Source organism: Stegodyphus dumicola, chromosome 2 (genome assembly GCF_044657685.1).
Source record: "Stegodyphus dumicola isolate Sdum_Otavi_A_Nest chromosome 2, ASM4465768v1".
NCBI classification, from domain to species: Eukaryota; Metazoa; Arthropoda; class Arachnida; order Araneae; family Eresidae; genus Stegodyphus; species Stegodyphus dumicola.
In genome coordinates, this window is record NC_140769.1 from 164,090,237 (window position 1) to 164,103,896 (window position 13,660).

Sequence of the window (13,660 nt, forward strand, 5' to 3'; positions counted from 1 at the left end):
AACAGCGTTTCGATGGCCAGAAGAAAAATCGGAAAAATTTTGTAATCTCATATAGAAATTATTTTGAAGGAGATATATTTATTTGAAGATTATTAATTTTTTCCTTATTTGTAAGAGATTGCCCGGTTACTTTATAAGGTATTTCTGCAGCCTTCTTAGCGTGCCTTCGTGGTGTAGCGGTTTGCCCGCTGGGCGCGTATTTCAGAGATTTTAGATCCAGAGATTTTAGATTCCAGAGATTTTAGATTCGAGAGATTTTGCTGGGCGCGTATTCCAGAGAACATTAGAGGTCCGTGGTTCGATTCCCGGCGAAGGCGTTGCTCAGTTTTCATCTTTCCTGCTTCGAAAAAAATCCTAATGTCTCTACAACTTTATGGGAGCAGCTTATGTTATCAGTTTTTCAAAGAAAGATAGGGTGAGGTTTATTAATTTAAATCAAAGTTCGTAGTTTAAAAAGTATCTGTTTCGTAATATATGCGCAATATAAAAGTATATGCAATGAAATGTTACAGCACGTATTTCAATCTCTCCGTAGTTTCACTAGTGGTCGATGGTTAACTCTTTGCGGCACAGTGTGTCCGGTCTGGACACACCTAAAATTTTCCTTCTGTATGTACAGAAAAATTGAATGAAAAATGGTTTATAGGTTACTCTGAACCTTCTTTATTTATAGTAGATGGCAGCTCAACACAAAACAGTCCATATATTTCAGCCATGTTTAGTTTTTTAAGACCCTCATTTTTCAAAGAAACCTCCCAGATTTTTTTTAGGGTCTAAAAGGAATTGTTTGAAAAGAAATTTCTATGTTATTTTTTTGGCTGTATGCTAATCTTCTTATTCTATATTAGTTTTAAATTTTTACCTTGATATCTTGCCTAAAATCAAACGGCGAACCCTAGGTGTGCCCACCGCTAATCTAGGACAACTGAGTGTCTGTACTCTTTGTTTCTCCGCATCTCACCGGTCAGTTCATTGACAACAATGCTCGTTTCAGCACTCTTTTCGAAGCTCTATTGAATCAGTGTGCCACTTTGGGCACATCCACAGAATTAAAACGATAAGTGCTATCTTCACAAAATTTTACTTGTGTACTCCTCTTGGCCTAATTAGACTGCCTACCATTTTTTTTTATCAATAATCCGACTTTAAAAGGTAGCGTCCGGAAAGGGTTAAAAAGGGTGGATGGTTACATCGTGGGCTCGTATCCAGGTAAGCGGGCTGGCTGCATGATTGGTTTTAGTAGTTTTTACTATGTGTAACTTGACTAGGAGCCAGTTTCATTTAGAAAGTTCTCTAGGAAAGCATCCTTTCTCTTCTAGAGATAACTCTCATGTGCTTTGCCGTATTCAGATAATCTAACTAACAAATTTTTCTTAAATTTGAGCTTGCCTTCTTGCAAGAAACATAGTAATCAACCAGTAGACGGCGAAAACGTGTAACTTTGATTGAATATATGTGCACTATATAGACAAAAATATGCGTTATTAAACTTAGAAAAAGAAAAGAATAGGAACTGCTAATTTATATGAATGTAAAATAATGACCTGAATGTATAAAATAATATATTTTATATTTATTATGAGCAGAAAAACATGCAGCATTAGACTAGAAAATCAATTTCTAGGAACACAGCAACTGACGATACAAGTATGAACAATTTTGGTCAGTTAATTTATCATTGTTCAGATTTGGGAAGTTTTTGAAAACTCCAATTTTTACTGCGAATGTAAAACGTGAAAGTTAAAAATTAGTTAAGCCGAGAAATATGTATTTGGAAAAATATTCAGAATCAGAACATGGTAATATTTTTGATGCTGTGTGTAGTTATTTTTCTTGTGTGTATTTATATAGCTTTGAATTTCATTTTAAAATTATTATGAACTCGAGTCATTTACAACTATTATTTTTTGCACCATTTTTGCTAAATGTTGAGATATGAGACGAAACTGCTTGCATTAAGAAAATTTTTGGTAAGTATTTGAAACAGGCTGTATTTTTTATATCACTTTGCAAACTTGGAAGTATTTTTTTAAAACTCCTGGAGCTTCTGTTTCGAAAACCGTATTAGTGATTACATACATTAAGAAATCATAGTAATGATAACATACATTGAGAAATCATATTAGTGGTACCTTCAGAACAGTGGCTCATCTAGTACGATATCCTATTGTTAAGTGTTATCATCATAGTGATAATTTATTCCATTGTATTTCGTGTCAGAATCCAGTAATATAAAGAAATTTAGTATCTACAACTAATGCAGAGCTCGCCATCTATTGGCTGGACAACGATGTACTATAAAAACATCCGCCCCGACGGACTTCGCTGTCTTAGACAAATCTCAAAACTTTTGAGATTTAAATACTGCTTACACTAGTATTTAATTTATTATGTTTTACCTTTTCTCTTTCCATCGTTTTTCGTCTGGGAGAAGCATTTCCCTCATTCCACCCTCGGAACGGTTTTGTGTGTAGCACACATTGTAACTGAATTCAAGTATAATGAATATTAGTCAAACGTCACGAAAATACAGTGTAAAGGTAAACTAACTAAATACAGTCTTTTTAAAGTGATATTTCTTTCAGGTTTGTAGAAAGATTATGCAATGTGAACTCGTATTTGTGTCACGAACTTATTCTATATATACATATGTTAACGTATTCTGAAATGGATCAGAAATATCACGTTATGTTTAGTAAATCAGAAGGAAATATTAATATTCATCAGAAGGAAATATTAATCTAATATAATGTAAAAGTGCCTGACTAGAGCAGCTTTTGCTAGAAAAGCAAATAATTCTATTTCTTTCAGCTGGCTGCCATTTTCACAAAATATATTTATTTACATCTTTAACAGCGAACGAGAAAAAGCTTTTGTCTCGGGCACACCAAGTGAGTGTTAAGCTCATCGCGATTGGCAACACAGGTGCCATTGGGCGAAGGCTACGCCGTCTGGCGGACCATAATCGCGATTCTTAAGTGGTCTGTCTGCCTTAAGCCAATCTCCCGAACCACTTCGGAGTTTGGATTTAGTGGACAGCGTAAAAGTCCTGGGAGTTTCCTAGGCTTGCGACTAAGTTGCAGGGACATAAAGAAATCAAATAAATAAGTGAAAACTTTGCTTTTAAGTCCCACCCATGAGGAAAATCTCTCTGGATGTTGCAAGCTATGAGAAGATTTACAGAGTATAGAATAGTTTTGTTTGTAAACTGAAGAAGTTTGTGACTTCAGGTCTTCTGCCTTTTCAGAACTTTGCCCGTACTATATATATAAAGATAGAATAAATGTGCATTGCGTGTTAAGATAATAAGAAATAATTTATACATTATATATTGCTTTCTAACATTATTCTATATCACAGAAACACAAAAGATTCTCTATCGACAAACAAAGTTCTTGCCTTATAATGCGGCTGGAAACATAGAATAAAAATTTTATACCGAAACTGAAGTGTATTCCCCAATAAAGATAAAATATTTATCTTAGAATAAAAAAACTATGGGCATATGCAGTGTTTTTATGAAGTTTTAGGATCGAATTGATTGAAATCGACATTTGAAGCACATGATCTTCTTCCTGCCTTTTCTTCTACATACACTCCTTATAAAGCTATACATATATTGATATGTTCATAGAACTTTCTGATATCATTTCAGGAGCCAGTTACAAGAATGCTCTTTAATTCCTTCATTATCTTTTTCCGAATACCTGAAATGCTCATAAGAAGAATGTGTTCAAAATAAAAATTTAATGTAAAAAAAAGACGCAGTTCTAAATCTGGCAGTAAATCACATGTTTACAAATTATTAATTTGATGATGGTTGCATTGTGCTAAGTAAACGCTGTTTGTTTCTACTATTTTATCTTTGAAACCATGAGGTTTATCTTTGAAATCAAAGGCAAAGTTTGACATTTGAAATAAAGGAAGTGTAAGAATCATGTTAATTTTGTTAACAGTTAAATTTCCTTTCCTATCGATTCTTAATTTCAACTTACCACTTCCGGCCAGAGCCTAGTTTTAGAATCACGTCTGAATACATAATGAGGAAGAGCGGTATTTAACTGCGAAGTTCTTCGGTCTTAGTGAGAGAGATACCAGGTAATCTGGCTGCACGCGTCCGCCTTTTTAGGCTTCTTTGTCGTAAGCTATTAACACGCTCGGCCGTACTTTAGACCCTTGATAGCTTCGCAGTTTATTAACGTTAAGGTGCCAACTCTCTTAGAATTTTGATAGCTTCGGCTATATCTCTTTAGTTAAGATTAGTTTAGTTTAATTCTTAGTGTCTTAAGTTCTAGCCTAAGTGTCGGCTTTATTGTACACTTTAAGTCGAAGTTTTGTTAAACTTACAGTTAAAACTTTGTTAACTTATTTTTTATTAACTTTAACTATTAACTTATTTTTTTATTAACTTTTATTAACTTTGTTAACTTAAGTTTTGTTACACTTTAAGTCGAAGTTGGAATAATAAAGGGTTATCTTACTCTTCAATCGTTTTGTTTCCTATTGCACGAACTCAAGCGATTATTCGCTTATCAGTTTTTAAGATTCTTCACTTCCAACAGTAACTTAAAATTACACAGTGAGGAACTCTACAGAAGTTAAGATACTTCAATAATCAGGCAAACAAATATTGGCAGTTTTCTGTTTTCTAAAATATTTTATTTCGGTTATGATGACGCACACAGGAGTATCAGCCAAGGGGTGGCATGCTTCGTGGAGAAATTTTAAGCTATTGGCTTCGTATCTAGTATATTACACATGGGAAAAAATTCTTCCACCTTTCACATGGATTTGAACCCGCGTTGAAATACAACTATTCAGTGATTCTATTTTTCGGTTACAAGCATGCTCTTCGTTGAATGTGTTTGAAAACTATTTATTACTAACACTTTGTTGAGACTTTGTACGTATTTGTAAAACTATACTTTAAAAGCCATTTTCATGCACTTCAGTTAATTTTATGCAATTTACAAAAAAATTTAAAATATAAATCATAGCACTCAAACAGAAAATGTAAAGCAATTATTTATGTTAAAGTAAAAAAATCCATGTAGTATCTAATAGTAACGGGTTATTAGTATTAATAACATCCAGTTATTATTAATAATAACTACGTCCTTTGATGAATATGATAAATGATGGGTCATAAACACTTTTGCCAGTAAATATTAATAACTAACGATGAAATTTGGTCATTGTGTTTGATTAAGTATAATAGGTTGAAATCTCAAGCTCGAATGTAATTTTAATATGATGTGATATGACGTGTATGAAATTAAAAACATTAACGGTTTTATTAGCAATGAAATTTGGTTGATGTAAAAAATGTTTTATAGCAATAGTAATTGTTGTTGATAAGATGCGAACATTATTTGTTACATCAAAAAGATTACCTTACACACAAATACTTGACAAAAATTTGCAAACAATTTACATTATAAATAAAATATTATTACATTTCTAACGAACTTGGTAGTCATTTTATCGACCCACTGAAGGGATGAAAGGTTGAAACCTTGCCCAGACCGAGGATTTAAACCCTGGCCTATGGCGCAACGCGCTAGCCACTGCGCCACCGTGCCTTAAATGGTCCTTGGACTATACAGCAAACATAAGATTAGACTAATTTTCTTGAGATAACCGCCCAGACGAAAAAGTGGTTAGATACTCTGACTGCCTCACCGAAAGGCCTGGGTTCGAATCCCGGAGAAAGCATGGATCTAATTTGTCCTTCCCTTCTTAGAAGGCAACGGCGGCTGACCTATTAGGCGCCTTCATATAGAAGACCCCACAGCTTCCGGCCTTAGTAGTGGTCAACATCTATTCACGTCTGAAACCCACCACTGGAACATAAATTCTTGAGAGACGTTTTGTAGGGGTGTGAAATTATCTCGCAGAATTCCCACTTCGAAAGGGATGAAAAAAATAACCTAATCTCCTTTTCTTCGAGCGATGTAGGCAAATATGTTCGGCGCCTAATTCTAACTGCTACGTGCTTCTAATGGGTTCGGAAAAAGTTGTAGCTGACTGGGATTGACCAATTAAGTTGAAGTAAGGCGTGATTGCTTCAGAAGATGGCTTTTAATTAATAATTATGTCTGGAGTTAAAGGAAAACATTTGATTTAGAAATGGAGGCTCTTTTGGGGTTTTGGGCTTTTGTTTTGAGTTAGGTGAGAGTTTAACAATATAAATAAGAAAAGGGGAAAAAAAGGGAAAGAAATGTACCAATGATAACTAGTAGGAGGAGGGAAGATGAGAGTAATGCGGTGATGATTCTCAAGCATGTGTGAAATAAAAGAGAAATTACTGAAGATGTATCATCCTGGTGGAAGATGATCAACTGTAATGAATTATTTAGACTTGATGAAAGAGAAGGAACAAAAAATCCGCTGAGAAGAAAATGCGATCTTGATTTGATCTGTGTACTGTTCTTGCCACGATGGGTGGAACGCGAAGAAATACCGAATTAACGATTCTAAAAGTGGTGATCAATCGAAACTTTGTCGTCGGGACTGTTCTTTAATAAGCGAAGGAAGTAAAAAGGTGAGTGAGCATTCAAATTCCTGATTTAGCGATTTAGGATATCGGCTTCTGGCATCGACTAATGATTTGCAATTATCCGGGCACTGTGTTTCTGTTTACAAAGTATAATAGACTGTTCCGGATAGGTATTAACTAGCAACTTAGAATATCGGTTTCGTACTGGTGGTGTGTAAGGATCCGTTTATGTGCATTAGTTGGGTCATTCTGCAAAGACGCAGTGGGATCAACGTTGTCTTCTGGTTTCCGAAATACAAGAAAAGGTGTTCTTGAGTACAATAACTGCCGTTATTGTCACGCATGCTTACGTTTAGGATCGACAAAACGCTTTTCCTCCTTTTTCATATACTCCTTTTACATGGTATTTTCTAAGGTTTAAAACAAATTATGTTTTCCCTATCCATCTGAATTTCCTGCTCACATACTGCACCTATTTACTTTATCTGAAACAGAAATCAATTTAGACTAAGAATGATAAAGCTCAAACCGTTGTATGGACAAATTAGGATCCCTTACCCAAGTTAAGAGCCAAACAAAATACCGTGTGTTTAGAATACAGAGGACTCGAAAAATATTGCTGATTAAATAATAACAGCATAATAACTGGATAGCTAAATAATTTTTTCTAACACCAGACGAGCGGTAAAATCACTGGGCACTGATAGATGGATCCAGATCAAATCTCCAATGGGAGCAGACTGCATGGAATTTTAAGGTTTCTTGATGAGTAACATGAACACGAGTTAATTTCCCTTAAAAAGTCAACGACGAGGTCATCCCTCTCCTTAGGTAGACGGCATTCATATGATTTACTTTAATCAGTTAATTTAACCTTATTAACATAAATAATATTAAACTAATAAACAAATCTAAAGTTAATAAATTAATAATATTAATATCATAGAGTTGACATGACAGTAATAAAATTTTAAAGATATAATCGGGTTGTCCAACCGGTATAGTGGTTAGTGTCGCTGACTGCCGTGCCGATGGGCCCGAGGTCGAATTCCAGAGAAGGCTTGGATGTTTTTAAGTGTATAATGCCGGTGCGGCATGGCGGCACTCTAAATGTGCGACTAGCCGAAAGTTCTTTCGTGTGGTTTGGTGGAAGGAGAGAGGGGTAGAAGACCGTCGGACCTGCCCCCCCCACGGGGTGCTCTCCATCAAAATTGAGGGCGGAACTGAGTTGAATCACACTGTCATCTGAATGGTTCTCAGCGGCCCTGAATGGTTCTTCTCCTCCTCAATGGGGCGTAGCGCTCCTTGTGACTAGGAATTTCGCGGGCTTGGGATGACTACGTCAGACAAGAGAGCATAAGCAACAACAACAGCAGATGTAATCGGTCTAGTAGTTGTCGTGAAATTCTTATTTTCCGGGCTGATGGTGCTGATAAAAAAAACTGAAGAAAGTTTTTAAGCTATCCTTTAGATATTATTGCCCACATTTTTTTACTTGTTGCATTTTATGCTCGAAAACAGCTTATTCCACACATATGTACTATAAAATGAGTAATTATTATTTTGACTTAATTGTGGATATTTATCTTCCACCAAGAATAATTTTCAAAAAATTGCTAAAGCGATGTTTGTCAAACTTTTATTTTAGGACTAAATCCTTCTAACGATCAATTAGCAGTATGTGCATGTTTTCCCTCTTTAGCTTTCGTAATATCAGCAAATATAGCTGGGACAGCAACATTATTGAGGCACTAATTTAAGGGGATTTCCTAAGATTCGCGATTGTCAGACTTTTTTTGTGAATGTCGAATAAATCCGAGAATCTCTACTTCTTTTACTAATGATTTAAATTTTTGTTATAATCATTAGATTGTTTTTATATTTAAATATTTTTTCTACTCTCCTTATTTAAATGTAAACTTCAAAATAAAGCCTATTCCAAAATATAAAATAGAACTTTCAATTCTGAGTTGCCCCAAGGCTTTGCTGAACTTATAGAATGCAAGAAAAGGCCGTTTCCAGAGGTTGTCAGTTACCTGTCAATACTGATAAGCAATTTCGATGCCGAAAAAACTTTCTTTGAAAAACGTGTTACTTAACAGAGAAATATGCAGTATGATATATAAAAACACCATTCAGTTAAATAGCAATTTTGATATACATTAAAGATATTGACTCTGTTTCTGTAATTTAATTGCCTTTTAAGTGTACATTTGGATTGAGAATGCATAATAATATGATGTTTATTTATTTCTGTACTCGTTACTTGTTATTGTTACACTTTTCGTAGACACAATGTTTCTGAAATATTAATATCCAATCGCGATATTATTTGTGTAAATCCTTAGATCGTGAAATTTTGCCAAATTTTACTAAATTTTTTGCTACTACACCCAGAATTTGCATTTTTTAGTCCATAAAATTATTGCCTTGTTTTAAGAGTCGATAGATCTTGTGCTGAAGACTAGGTCAATAGACTGGGTCCCAGGCCGCATCCGGGACACCGCCAACGGTTACCCATGCTTAGTTTAAAAAAACGAAAGTTTGTTTCATATTTAAATTTAATCAAAAAAAATGTGCTTTGTACTTTTTTCAATGGAAATAACTTTTTTAAACTAGCTGTATCCAGATTTTAATTTATCTATGTATTTTGAAATGCTGCTGTATTTTAAGTATGATAATCTTATTAGTATGGATCTATATGTATACAAATTTACTTACTTGTTATGTATTCCTTTAATACTTCATGAATTTATTTTTTAAAAAACTTGTGAGGTATTTTCTCTCTCCTTCCAGCATGCCTTCGAGGTATAACGGTAGACCACTTGCCGACTCGTGCGTATTAAAGAGCTCCAGGTTCGAGTCCCGGCGAAGGCATTACACAATTAATTTTCATGTCACCTGCTTTAAAAAAAACTAATGATTCTACAGCAGCACCCGAACTAAAAAGTGATGGGCGATAATTCGTCACCACTAGGATTCGGAGATTAGGCCTAACTTAAAACGGGAGTATATAAGATATTTTCTTCCTCCTTCCAGCATCATTTCGTGGTGCAACGGTAGCGCACTCGACACGTCTTCGAGATTGAGGTTCGAGTCACAGCGAGGGCATTGCTCGTTTGTCATGTCTCCTGCTTCAGAAGGAAAAAAAAAACAACCTAATGACTTTAAAAGTATTCAACTATGATTCAAGCCTTCACGAATTTCTCTAAAATTAAAGTTGATGTTGGAATTTGCAAATTTATTTACTTAATTTATTTCATTTAATTAAATTTCTTCCCCAAACTAATATTAATTTTTAATTAACCTGCAAGCAATAGTTAATTTTTCAATACTACTGTAATTTTTCTCTTAAATTTTCTAAATACCGCAGAGGAATGTATTTATCATCAAGGATATAGAAAAAAATTAAACATTTTTGCTCAATAGGTCTGTTTTGATAATTGGTTGGTTTGGTTTGGTTTACTGAAATTAAAGCACGTTAGGGTTATCTGCTTAAGGAGAGGAATGCCTCCTTGGAGGACTTTGTAAGGGAAACTTGATGGTATACACGTTACACATGGGAAAAACCAATATAACGCCCATGCAGCTAGCCCGTTTGCGAGATTTGAACAACCAGTGTGCAGTGGCTTTACCGCTTAGCCGCTGGTAGGCCTTTTGCTAACTGAAAGGAACTGCTTGGTATAAAACGGTCTCTTTTATTTTTTTAGCTATATTAAGAGAGAAAATTTAAAAATCCCCAAAACTGTTAGTGGCATTTTTGTTGACACATTATTGATTATGTTTGCGGTAATAACACATTATTGAATATGTTTGCGGTAATACATATATCATACCTGATGTATGATAATTCCAAATTAAATCACTTGTTGAATGATAGATGAATGAGGAATTAGGATGTCTTTACAAATAAAAATAATAAATACAGAAAATATTTTTGGCATGAAAGCAATATTCTATAGATTCCTTTCTTCCTCTTCTTTTAAAAGATTTTCCTAGGTTAATTTTCTTTTCTCTTTTCTTTATCTTTCAGAAGCAGCGATAATTCTTCCTTTTATCCTTCTTGAATATACGACTGATGTGGCCTAGACGTTAGAGTTGCAGTATTATTTAACAGAATGTTAACACTGTGTTTTATTTTGAAGTATGCCATCTATCAGTGAATGGAGTTATTTTAAAATAATTTTACTTTTTAGATTTAATTTTAAACATGAATGAATGGCTGCTCTAAACAATTACCGCAAGAGCTACTCTAAGCAATTACTACAAGAACTGTTAGAAAAGAGGACAAACTGTAATTAATTAAAGTGTAATTAATCTAATTACAGTAAAAATTGTAATTAAATTAATTCTACATTTTTTAAAGTTATTTAAATAAAAAATTTTAAACATTAAATTATTTAAATTTAAATTACTTATTTTTTAATTATTAAATTTTTTAATACAATTTAGAATTATTTATTTTTAAACAAGTGCATAAATAAAATGAAATCAAACTAAAAGTTCAACTTTAATATTGTAAGGTCTTAAATTTAGTGTTTTGGCTGTTCACTTTTCTAACTTCTTTCGAAGGTGAAACTTGAATGTTAGAGCATTGAAGAACAATTAAATTCGATGAAAAGAAAGCATTATGACAAGTCACAGCGAATGCAGGAAAAAAGTAACAAATCCACTAAGCATTTTTTAAAGAAAATACCTGTCGACCTGTAAAATTACGATTCAACAGTTTTAGCTGCCTCACGCTTTAGCGCAACTTACAGAAATGAATTCAGCAAAAGTCGTTATGAACTACACAGGCAAAGCAAACAACCGAAGTCCCAAATATCATATTCTGGAAAGATTGCTCCCAAGAATTCCAACCGTTTCCCATCACAATCATCACTAGGCCACTTGCCGAATCGTTATCGAAACCAGTTGGAGATTTACTCGCGTTCTACACACGCGAGCACGGCGCACCATGGTGCATAAGTGCGAGCCCATCTTTGAAGTTAAGGGTAAATATTTCTGGATTTGGAGCGCTTTTTCTTTCATTCCTCTTCTCACGGGACTAATATCCACCTACGAAAATACTTTCCTAAGCCTAAAAGTATTCAAGAAAGAGAAGCACTGAGAAATTCCGAACCGGTGTTATTGTGTAGATATTTCTAGGTAGTATCGAATTGAATATGGAATTCGAAATCTCAGGAATGGAATATGGAACTATATTTATTCGGGAATAATAGATTGTATATATATTTTCCACTTTCCGTTTCGCTACGAAAGTATTCTATAAGAAGCGACTAAGGCTTTGTACAGCTTTCCTAAAGCTGAATTTGTGATATATAAATGGCTCGTACTTCTTCAGACAGAACTGTATTTATATTATTGATAAAGTAACCGATTATTTGTGCAATGATAACGTGGATGCTATTTAAATTAAATGAAAATTTATGCTTTTTTCCTGCTTTAAAAAACGTATACAAGGAAAATAGCTATTAATGCACTAATAGGAAGATTAATAATTGGTCAAATGTATCTTTAATTTAACGTCAAAGGGACTTGGCAACCCTAAATCGATGAAATTACCGATTTTCCAATTTTTTATTACAAAATACCTTAATAATTGCACTGAAAAGAAATTTTGAAATGATCTGACGGTAATAAATGGTATAAAAAGGTCTTTAAAAATTTTGATAGCCCATTAAATGCCCCCCAGTGTTTATATTTTTACTTCTTAATTGCTTCAGTAACTGATTAAAAATCGGTGTAAAAGAAGAGAAATGTAATTAAATATGACAGCAACTATCAGCAAACTTTGTTTATATATATAAACTGATTTATTTAAGTACAAATTGAAGTTGGAAAACTTTTTTTTTCATTTTTAAACTGTGAAGTTTATATATATATATTCAGCTCAAAAAATATCCTCAGTGTATTATCCACTAACATTTCTATGCTTCTTCAAAAGTTGAAATTATTTGTGGTAAGACACGAATAGAAAGAGGTGGCGCAATGAAAGTGATCAAGTTCCTGACTGTAGCATTATTGAAATAGTGTTGAGAAAAACATTGAACACTTTCATTAATTAAAATACACGTAAATTAATTTAAAATGCGATTTATATACAGAACAAATGTCTAAAAGAAGAGAAGAAATAAGATATGCTGCTGAGCGGTTTTAAATAAAATGTTTTATGTCTGTTCAAATTTCAAATTTTGCCTTTTGAAAAACTGAATAAAACAACAAATTAATGTTATTTATATCGATTATAACTGTTTTAGGAAACATATTATAATTAATTCATGTATTAAAATTGTTTTAAACATGCTTTAAGAAATAAAAGTAGGTAAAGAAAAATTCTGCTCACATTTTATAATTTTTTTTTGCAACATTTCTGTGCCCAGTTAAGGTTTACTTTATGTTTATTGAACCAACTGAACAGTTCAGAGTTTTATTATTATACATACATATATATATACATGTGTGTGTATTGAAATTCAGGAATAAATGTTTTAAGAAATTTGAAATAATTTAACGACTATTCAGACAGTTTACATTCTTTAAATTGCGTTTCCTCAGTTTGCATATTTTCAGTAAATTATTTTATTTTGTAAGACATATCCCTGTTATTACACATAAACTAAATTAGATCCTACAATGAACCTGGCGAATTCTCGTACAGGCGTGAGTAAATTATCAGCGCAGAAGAAAGGGTGAAAAATAACCCTTTATTAATTCAAACTAATTTAACAGAAACGCACGGACTTCGTGCGTTACAAAAACACCGCCTCCTTGCGGTGGGAATTAAAATATAGAATATAATACAAGTCAAGCCTGAAATAAACAGTGCAAGAACGCACTTTAATTTACGCCTAAGAGGTGGATTCGTAGAAATGTAACCGGCGGGATACTACTCTGATAAGGCCAAGAGGCTTACTAGCGTGACCGCGAAATAACAACGAAATATGCGCTTGGCTGGCGAAACACGCTCTGAAAGAACTGAGATATTCCCACGTTTAAATAGTATTTCACTTAGCGCTAAATTTACATCCTGGCGGAAGAATGTGAGGGGAAGTTGAGAAGTTTAAAATAGGAAATCAAACTTAAAATAAATTTGTTATGCAAAATAAGGAAAACCATACAATTTAAAGTCCTAAACCTTATGCAAGTATGAACTAAATT